The 10941-nt window shown below is 34.2% G+C and overlaps 1 pseudogene; it reads left to right on the top strand.

Annotated features, from left to right (window-relative positions):
* Nucleotides 1-485: 485 nt before the first annotated feature.
* Nucleotides 486-981, top strand: LOC141559646 (large ribosomal subunit protein eL21-like; annotated as a pseudogene).
* The last annotated feature ends 9960 nt before the right edge of the window (nt 982-10941 follow it).

The raw sequence follows: 10941 nt of genomic DNA, 5'->3' as shown, positions 1-10941 counted from the left end.
AAAATTCAAGCAAACAAGCAACAAAAGAAAAAAAATATTATGTTGAACACTCTCTGAGTGTAGATGGCTCTCTTCATCACAAGACCTTTGGAATTGGCCTGAATCATCTCATTGTTGAAGAGAGCCATATTCCATCAGAACTGATCATCACATAATCTTGTTGTTGCCATGTATAATGATCTCCTGGTTCTGCTCATTTCACTCAGCATCAGTTCATGTAAGTCTCTCCAGGCCTTTCTGAAATCATCCTGTTGGTCGTTTCTTACAGAACAATAATATTCCATAACATGCATATACCACAATTTATTCAGCCATTCTCCAATTGATGGACAACCACTCAGTTTCCAGTTTCTGGCCACTACAAAAAGGGCTGCTACCATAGGGAAATAGCTTTCAAAGGTATGGAAGAAGGAGATGCAATTTCATGTTTAGAAAACCACAAATAGCTTTCTGCCGGCTCTGCCATATTCCAGTGAGTTGCCAAAATGATGAACACAAAAGGAAAAAGGAGAGGGACACGATAAATGTTTTCTAGGCCCTTTAGAAAACATGGTGTTGTCCCTTTGGCTACATATATGCGAATATTGTAGATATCAAGGGTATGGGCACAGTTCAGCAAGGAATGCCCCACAAATGTTACCATGGCAAGACTGGACGGGTCTATAATATTACTCAACATGCTGTAGGCATTGTTGTAAACAAACAAGTTAAAGGCAAGATTCTAGCCAAGAGAATTAATGTGCGAATTGAGCATATTAAGCACTCTAAGAGCAGAGATAGCTTCCTGAAGCGGGTAAAGGAAAATGATCAAAAGAAGAAGGAAGCCAAAGAAAAAGGCACTTGGGTTCAACTGAACCGTCAGCCTGCTCCACCCAGAGAAGCACACTTTGTGAGAACCAATGGCAAGCAGCCTGAGCTGTTGGAACCAATCCCCTATGAATTCATGGCATAAATAACTATTAAAAAAAAAAAAAGACCAATAAAAAATTATTGGATTGTGAGAAAAAAAAAAAAGAAAACCACAAATAGGACATGTTGGCTACAACATAAACTTGGCAAGAAAGAATAGGATAGAATCATCCGAAAAGAAACTGAAGGACTCTTTATGTTAATAGTGGAGTTTTCATTTTATCACAGAAGCAAAGTCAATGAAACTTCTTGAGTGAGAGAATGTGGTCTGGCCAGATATCATTGAAACCTCTTGACCAAGGGAATGTGGTCTGGCCAGATCTGTGTTTTAGAAAGATCAAAGTTGGAGAATGGAGAGATAGATGAAGAAAATGGATTAGGAAGCTATTGAAATAATGCAGTGGTTTTTCAATCATTTTTCAGTTTCGTGAACTCTTCATAAACTCATGTGGGTTTTTGTTGTTGTTGTTGTTATTTTTGGTCAAAGATACTGAAGAGGTTTACCATTTTCTTCTCCAGCTCATTTTACAGATGAGGAAATTGAGGCAAACAGGGTTAAGTGACTTGTGCAGAATCACAGCTAATAGATTTCTGAGGCCAAATTTGAAGCTAAAAAAAAAAAAAAAAATAGATCTTCCAAATTCCAGGACAGATTGTGATTTAGCAGTTCTATGTAAATATGCTCAAAGGGATGACTCCACGCAATCATATGTCCATTTGATTTTAAAATAGGGCCAGAAATGATAGAATTAAGTGCTATTGTAGTTGTCAGAACCAGGAATTGTTATATTTAGTTTTGGATAGTGGCTTGGCATTGTAATGTTATGTCACAGTTCTCTTTTATTGTCCTGACTCCATTTCCCTAATTATCCTGACTCAGTCTCCCTAATTGTTCTGCTTCAGTTTATAATTGTCAGTCCTGTGGAAATCACCCCTCCCTCTTAATCAGAATATTTTATAAGGATAAAATATATTATGTTTTAGAATATCAAGATACCTCTCCCCATCTCTGGGGTGCCTCCCCCTGATTATGTCATCTCATCTCCTGTGGTTCATCCCACCCTGCCAGAGTCCCGTTCCCTCTCTCAGCACCCTGACTCTGCCCCTGCCCCAATCTACCCCTGAGTCTGAGCCACGTGAATATAAGTAATTGAGAACGCAGATTGTTTGCTGGATTCTTGGAGATGATAGTCTCATTCAGCCCTGGGACCAAAACATGGATCCATTTGGTCCCAGTAAATCTCTCCCTTTCAAATAAATTATTAAATACTCTCTACTCTCTTTCTTGCCTCAGTTTCTCTGGCATTACAGTACAATAAGGATTACACAACTATTCACCCTCTTTGACATAGAAATGCTACACCTTGGATAATACCCTAAGGATTTTATTAATGGAGAAAGAAAAGAACTATCTAAACAAACAAACAAAATCCAAGGATATATTATTTGTAATAAGCAAAAACCTAGAAAAATTCATTTGTTTAAGATTGAATCAGGTAGATGGTAGTACAGTGTATAGAGTGCTGAACTTAGTTCCAAAAAGTTCTGAGTTCAAATTCTATTTGAGACTATTAAAAATTAAGTCACTTAACATCTCTGTCTCAGTTTTTCCACCAGTAAAATGGAAATAATAATAGCACCTCCTCCAAAGGGCTGTTGTAAGGATCAAATAAAACTGCATTTGTAAAATGTTCTATGAACCTTAAAGATTTATGATTGGGAACTGATTGAACAAAGTATAGTACGTAAATGAGGTGGAATACTGGTGAACCATAAGAAGTGATAAATATAAAAAATACAAAGAAATATATAGTATGTAAATAGAATGTAATATATAAATACATATTTATATTATAATATATTACATTATAATATCATATGACAGTTATTATATTATATAAATATAAAAATGCAAAAAACAATATTCATATATGTAATATATGAAGTACGGGTATGGGGTGGGGTAGAATCAAAACTCTCTCCAACTCTGATCCAACTGATCCTAAATAATATAAAATGAAAAAAGGCAGAAACTAAATAGCAATACATACACAAACTGGAAATGAAACATTTTTGCAAATCATTTTAAGTGCCTATTGTATTCATGAGACAGCATGACATGGTACATAGAGGGATAGGCCCTGGAAGGCTTTGGCCTTTTAAATGCTATCTCTGACACATACAATCATTCTCTAAGTCTTTATGTTACAGAAGAAAGAACACTCTTTCCTTGAAAAAAAAAGTTTTGTGAAATTCCCTTTAGGAAGGAGTTTCCAAAACCAAAGAAATCACAGACCTATTCCTTATTCGTCAAACCTTATGTGATGTTGTTGCTGGTGATGGACCAATGATCTACTGTGTATAATATCACTGAAGAAAAATGCAAAGTTTAAGTATTACCCTTTTATTCTTATACAGTAGTAAGAAATCAACAGAGATAGCTGTAATATCTTTTAAGTGCATTGGAGGCAGCTAAATGATGCCATAATGCATAGAGTACTGGGTTTGGAATCAGGAAGACTCATTTTCATGAGTTCAAATTTAGCTTCAGATACTAGCTATATGATCCTGGGCAACTTACTTTATCCTGTTTGCCTCGGTTTATTCATTTGTAAAATGAGCAGAAAACACTACAATATCTTTACCAAGAAAATCCCAAATGGGGCCACATAGTCAGACATGAACCACAAAAAGTGCATTACAGTGTTGAATGTGAAGTCTGAGACAGATAGTCACTACTTATCAGTAATATTAGGAAAGGATTCCTAAAGGAAACACATTAGAATTGGACTTCTAAAATCAAGAATTCAACAGGTAAAATTGGGGAAAGGAAAGATGCTAAGCAAAAGCAAAGAGAGCAATAAAATGTTTTGAACGATAGAGAGGTCCAGTTTGGTTAATGCAAAGAGTGTATAGAGGAGAAAAATGAGGAAAAGCTGAAATAAGCAGGATTACATGATTGTCTATTCTTTTCAATGGCATGCAGATAAATTCTAATGTTTTTCTTTAAGAAATAAGGAACCCAGAGCATACTATTTTTACTTGTTTTTTTTTGGGGGGGGGAGGAGGAAGGGTTTTCCTTTTTGTCTGTTTCTTTTTTCATAATATGACAAATGTGGAAACATATTTTGGAAACACAAATGAACATATATATTAGATTGCTTGCTATCTTAAAGATATGAGAGAGGTGGGAGAGGGAGAAATAATTGGAACTCCAAATCTTATAAAAATGAATATCAAAACTATCTTTACATATAATTGGAAAAAATAACATACTATTTAAAAAAGCAAAAAGGGTAAATCTGTATCATGCATAGCCTCTATGATTGATTGCTTTGGAATTCAAATCTTTCAAAAACTGAATATTGAAAATTGTCTTTAAATGTAATTGAAAAACTTAAAAATAAAATACTAATAAATAAAGAAAAAGTAAATGAGGAACCCCTGAAGATAGGTGAGCAAGACAAGACATAATCAGCTCTATGTATAATATGGATTACTCTGGTATCCTCTAAGAGGAGCATCCTGTAAGAAGATTCCTAAAGAGATTATTAAAATAATCTGGGCAGGCAATGAGGAAGATCTACAGTAGGGTTATGGTAAAAAAATAAAAAGGGAATGGATGCAAGAGATACAGCAGTAATGGAATCAACTAACACTTTTTGATTCACTGGCTGAGTAGTAAGAGAAGATAAATTAAAGAAGACTCTGAGGTAATTAATATGAAAAGCTCTATAAATGGTGACAGAAATAGTGAAGTCAAAAGAAAGAACAGATTTATAAGGAAAGACAAGAGAATAAGTTTTAGATATGTTGAATTTAAGGTACCGTTGATACCCAGGTATCCAACAGAAAGATAATTGGAAATGGGTCTGGAATTCCAAAGAGAAATCAGGGCTAGAGAATCTGCCAAGATACAGTAATATGCCTTTTCCAACAATAAAGTCAGCTTTTAGCCAGATTTACTTGTTACATTTTATAATTAAGAAGAGATGTTTAATTCAACTATATCTGAAATAAATGTCTTTAAGTTACAGATTAATAATTATTACAAATCGTAAATACAAATGTTTATATAGCACTTTACAAATATTTTCTCATTTTATACTCACAATAACCTTAGGAGGTTGGTAGCACTTGTATCCCCATTTTTAATATGAGAAAACTGACAAGAGTTTGTGCAGCTGACAGAGTTTGTGACTTGTCCAGGGTCCTACAGCTAAAGTTTGAAGCCAAATCCAGTACTCTATGCTCCTTAGCTGCCAACATGCCAGATTCTATGATCTTTAACCACAGTTAGGTAGAAGACAGAGATTCTTGGAAATTATATCCTATAAAAATTAGGATTTTAACTAATTTTTTTTCATTTTTCAATTTTATTTTTTGATGAATGGAAATCTAGCTTCTCTCCCTTCCATTTCCCTCTCTCACATTACAAAAGAAATAAAAACTAAACTCTTTTTAGCAAAGAGGTATAGTTAAGCAAAACAAATTCCTACATTAATCATGCCGAAAAATAGATAAATATAGATGAGCAAACAAATATAGAATGGATTTATCTTTCTTGATGTGTATATATGTATATATGTGGGGGTATATACCCCCCACATATATACATGCACATGCACCTTGGGTAGGATAACAGGTTTCATCATGAGTCCTTCGGAATCATGGTTGATCATTTCATTGATTAGGGTTCTTAAGTCTTTCAGAATTATTTGTCTTTACAATATTGATAGTATATAGGTGGTTCTCCTGGTTCTGCTTACTTAACTCAGTATCATTTCATACAGACCTTCCCAGGTTTCTCTGAAATTATTCTTTCATCATTTCTTAGAGTGCAATAATATTCAACACATTTGTGCATCATAATTTGTTCAGCCATTCTTAATTAATGAATAACACTGCCTCCCCCAACTTAGTTTCCAGTTCTTTTTGAGTTTTGACTTGAAGGAAACCAAACAGGCAGAGTTGATGTGGGAAAGTATTCCAGGAACAAAAACACTTTTCTTGACATTCTTGTTTTTCCTCCTTCCAACATACAGTTAAACCAGTGCGGTACACAATCCAAACAAAGCTCAGAGATCTGGGCCCTCCCTGCTTTTACATATTGTCTACATGGAAACTCAAAATAGGAGAAAGGTTGAAATCTTTTTTTTTTTTAATTTAGAATTTTTTTCCACAGTATATATGCATGAGTAATTTTTTTATAATATTATCCTTTGTATTCATTTTTCCAAATTATCCCCCCCTCCTTGCACTCCCTCTCCCTGATGACAGGCAATCCCATACATTTTACATATGTTACAATATAACCCAGATACAATATATGTGTGTAAATACAATTTTCTTGTTGCACATTAAGTATTAAATTCCGAAGGTATAAGTAACCTGGGTAGATAGACAGTAGTGCTAATATTTTACATTTAATTCCCAGTGTTCCTTCTCTGGGTGTAGTTGTTTCTGTCCATCATTGATCAACTGGAAGTGAGTTGGCTCTTCTTTATGTTGAAGATTTCCACTTCCATCAGCATTCCTCCTCATATAGTATTGTTGTTGAAGTGTACAGCGATCTTCTGGTTCTGCTCATTTCACTCAGCATCAGTTGATGTAAGTCTCTCCAAGCCTCTCTGTATTCCTCCTGCTGGTCATTTCTTACAGAGCAATAATATTCCATAACCTTCATATACCATAATTTACCCAACCATTCTCCAATTGATGGGCATCCATTCAACTTCCAGTTTCTAGCTACAACAAAAAGAGCTGCCACAAACATTTTGGCACATACAGGTCCCTTTCCCCTCCTCAGTATTTCTTTGGGATATAAGCCCAATAACAGCAATGCTGGGTCAAAGGGTATGCACAGTTTGACAACTTTTTGGGCATAGTTCCAAATTGCTCTCCAGAATGGCTGGATTCTTTCACAACTCCACCAACAATGTATCAGTGTCCCAGTTTTCCCACATCTCCTCCAACACTCATCATTATTTGTTCCTGTCATCTTAGCCAATCTGACAGGTGTGTAGTGGTATCTCAGAGTTGTCTTAATTTGCATTTCTCTGATCAGTAGTGATATGGAACACTCTTTCATATGAGTGGAAATAGTTTCAATTTCATCATCTGAGAATTGTCTGTTCATATAGAAAGGTTGAAATCTTTATTAGGAGCAGTGACACAGCCCTCTCACTCTGTCTTGTCTTATTAAATATGTAATGATATAATTATATAAGTGAATATGAATCAGTCACATTATCATACTCTCATGTCCTAACATTGGTTTACCACTTCCCAACAATTTGATCTGTTTCAAAATGGTTTGTATTCTCATGGTCTCCATAACGACTTTGATCTGGTCTTTCATAAAAGCTGATCTTTTTTACTACTAAAAATTCCTCTCTTAATTTGTTCTTTGTAAAATTCTACAGAAAAATAAATCATGAAATATTCATTTAATGAGCATTTACTACAAAGTCACCATGTGCCAATTACCATTCTTGGTCCTGGGAATACAAAAACACCAAGAAACAATCATTGTCTTCAAGAATCTTATATTCTCCTTAACTTCTAAATTTTATTGTGTATTCTTGACAGATAGATGCTTTCTGATTTCTTGTTTGGAAATGTGACCATTGCATCCATAGTTTGTACATGTTCTAGTATCAGGGCCTCAGTTCTTTGGTAACTCTTCAGCCAGGATGGTTGCCACCATTTTCACAAAGGCTACCCTTTAGTTCTCCCATTTCACAACTACAATTTGACCCCAGTTGTTCCCAAATCTCTATACACACAGACAAGTCCATAAAATGTGAACAGGGGTAAGTACAAAATGATTTGGCAAACAGTAGAAATGACACGATCAAGAGAGACCTAGTATAGGAGGCAGCACTTGAATTAACTCTTGAATCTGGAGATTCTAAGAATCAGAGCTGAAGACAAAATGTCCTCCAAGCATGAAAAAGGTACTTTGAAAAGACAGAAAGACATATAAGAGAATGGAATAAAGTATCAGATACAAGGAGGAGCAAAGAAGCCTACTTGATTGGAATGTAGGATGTGTGAAGGAACTTAATGTGTAATAAAGGTAGACTGCAGCCAAATTATAAAGAACTTTAAATGCCAAATATTTTGTCTTAGAAACAACAGGCTGACACTGGAGCTTTTTGAGCAGGGGAGTAGCATGGCCAGATATGTAAAGTTGGCAGTTCTGTAGCCTGGAGAGAAAAGAGACAGAATGTGGGAAGGTCAGTTTGGAAGATTCTATAATAGGCTACGTAAAAGATAATAGGGGCCTGAACTAAGGTCGTGTCTGAGTGGAGAAAAGGGGATGGCTCTGAAAGAGTTGTGAGGGAAGAATTGATGAGACTCATCAACTTATATACAGAACATGTGGGAAAGAGAATTGCTGCAGGATGACCCTGAGATTACAAACTTGGATAACTGGTAGGAAGGAGGTACCCCTAAAAGAAAAATGAAGAGGAAAATAGTTTGAAAAGAAGAAAAATTAGTTCATTTTAAATATAGAATAACAGTTTTATATATGAAAGCTGGAAAAAAATCTGAGAGGCATTTTATAGATGAGAACATTCAGTTCCAGAAAGGTTAAGCCATTTTTCCAAGATCATACAAGTATTAATAGGAAAAGCAATTGAAATGAGGCCCTCTAACTTCAAAGTCAACCGCTTTGCATTGTACCAGGCTGTCTCTCCTCTCCTATTAAATTTGAGATGCCTATGGGTGATAATTAGAGACTGAGATATGATAGGTCTTTGGAGAAAACTAAATGGAGACAGAAAGGAGTATACTTTCTTTTCAGCAGTTCATTAAACCTATACAAAAATTGACCATATATTAGGACATAAAGACCTCAAATTCAAATACAGAAAGGCAGAAATAGTAAATGCATCCTTTTCAGATCACGATGCAATGAAAATTACATTCAATAAAAAAGCCAGGGGGAAATAGACCAAAAAATAATTGGAAACTAAGTAATCTCATCCTAAAGAATGATTGGGTGAAACAGCAAATCATAGACATAATTAATAATTTCACCCAAGAAAATGACAATAATAAGATGTCATGCCAAAATGTGTGGGATGCAGCCAAAGCAGTAATAAGGGGAAATTCTATATCTCTAGAGGCCTACTTGCATAAAATAGAGAAAGAGAAGGTCAATGAATTGGGCTTGAAACTAAAAAAGCTAGAAAGGAACAAATTAGAACTCCCCCAAACACTAAAGTTGAAATTCTAAAAATAAAAGGAGAGATTAATAACATTGAAAGTAAAAAAAGCAAAAACAAAAACAAAAAAACTATTGAATTAATAAATAAAACTAAGTGTTGGTTCTTTGAAAAAACTAACAAAACAGATAAAATAGATTTAAAAAAAGGAAAGAAGAAAATCAAATTGTTAGTCTTAAAAATGAAAAAGGAGAACTTGCCACTAATGAAGAGGAAATTAGAGCAATAATTAGAAGTTACTTTGCCCAACTTTATGCCAACAAATTTGATAACTTAAATGAAATGGAAGAATACCTTTAAAAATATAGCTTGCCAGATTAACAGAGGAAGAAGTAAATTGGTTAAATAATCCCATTTTAGAAAAAGAAATAGAACAAGCTATTAATCAGTTCCCTAGGAAAAAATCTCCAGGACCAGATGATTTTACATGTGAATTCTACCAAACATTTAAAGAACAATTAACTGCAATGCCATATAAACTATTTGAAAAAATTCCTTTTATTTACACAGACATAGTACTTAAACCAGGTAGGTTAAAAACAGAGAAAGAAAATTATACACCAATCTCCCTAATGAATATTGATGCAAAAATCTTAAATAAAATATTAGTAAAAAGATTACAGAAAATCATCCCCAGGTTAATAAACCATGACCAAGTGGGATTTATACCAGGAATGCAGGGCTGGCTCAATATTAGGAAAATTATTAGTATAATTGACAATATCAATAATGAAGTTAACAAAAACCACATGATCATCTCAATAGATGAAGAAAAAGCATTTGATGAAATACAACATCCATTCCTAATAAAACCACTTGAGAGTATAGGAATAAATGGACTTTTCCTTAAAATAGTCAGGAGCATGTATTAAAACTGTCAGTAAGCATCATATATAATGGGGATAAACTGGAACCATTTCCAATAAGATCAGGAGTGAAACAAGGTTGGTCATTATCTCCATTACTATTCAATACTGTATTAGAAATGCTAGCTTCAGCAATAAGAGTTGAGAAAGAGATTAAAGGAATTACAGTAGGTAATGAGGAAACCAAATTATCACTTTGCAGATGATATTATGGTATACTTAGAGAACCCAGAGATTTTACTAAAAATCTATTAGAAATAATCCACAACTTTAGCAAAGTTGCAGGATACAAAATAAATCCACATAAATCCTCAGCATTTTTATATATCAACAACAAAACCCAACAGCAAGAGATACAAAGAGAAATTCCATTCAAAATAACTGTTGATAGCATAAAATATTTGGGGATCTCTCTGCCAAAGGAAAGTCAGGAATTATATGAGCAAAACTACAAAACACTTTCCACACAAATAAAGTCAAATTTAAACAACTGGAAAAATATTAAGTACTCTTGGATAGGCTGAGTGAATATAATAAAAATGACAATACTACCTAAACTAATCTATTTATTTAGTGCTATACCAATCAGACTCCCAAGAAACTATTTTAATGACCTAGAAAAAATAATAACAAAATTTATATGGAAGAACAAAAGGTCAAGAATTTCAAGGGCCTAGCTGTACCTGATCTAAAACTATATCATAAAGCAACTCACCAAAACCATTTGGTATTGGCTAAGAAATAGACTAGTTGATCAGTGGAATAGGTTAGGTTCATAGGATAAAATAGTCAATAACTATAGCAATCTAGTTTTGACAAACCCAAAGACCCCAACTTTGGGGATAGGAATTCAGTATTTGACAAAAAGTGCTGGGAAAACTGGAAATTAGTATGATAGAAACTAGGCATGGACCCACACTTAATGTTGT

This window comes from Sminthopsis crassicaudata, chromosome 3 (genome assembly GCF_048593235.1).
Source record: "Sminthopsis crassicaudata isolate SCR6 chromosome 3, ASM4859323v1, whole genome shotgun sequence".
In the NCBI taxonomy this organism is placed as follows: domain Eukaryota; kingdom Metazoa; phylum Chordata; class Mammalia; order Dasyuromorphia; family Dasyuridae; genus Sminthopsis; species Sminthopsis crassicaudata.
Note: the sequence above shows the minus strand (reverse complement) of the source record. Positions and strands in the feature narration are given on the sequence as shown.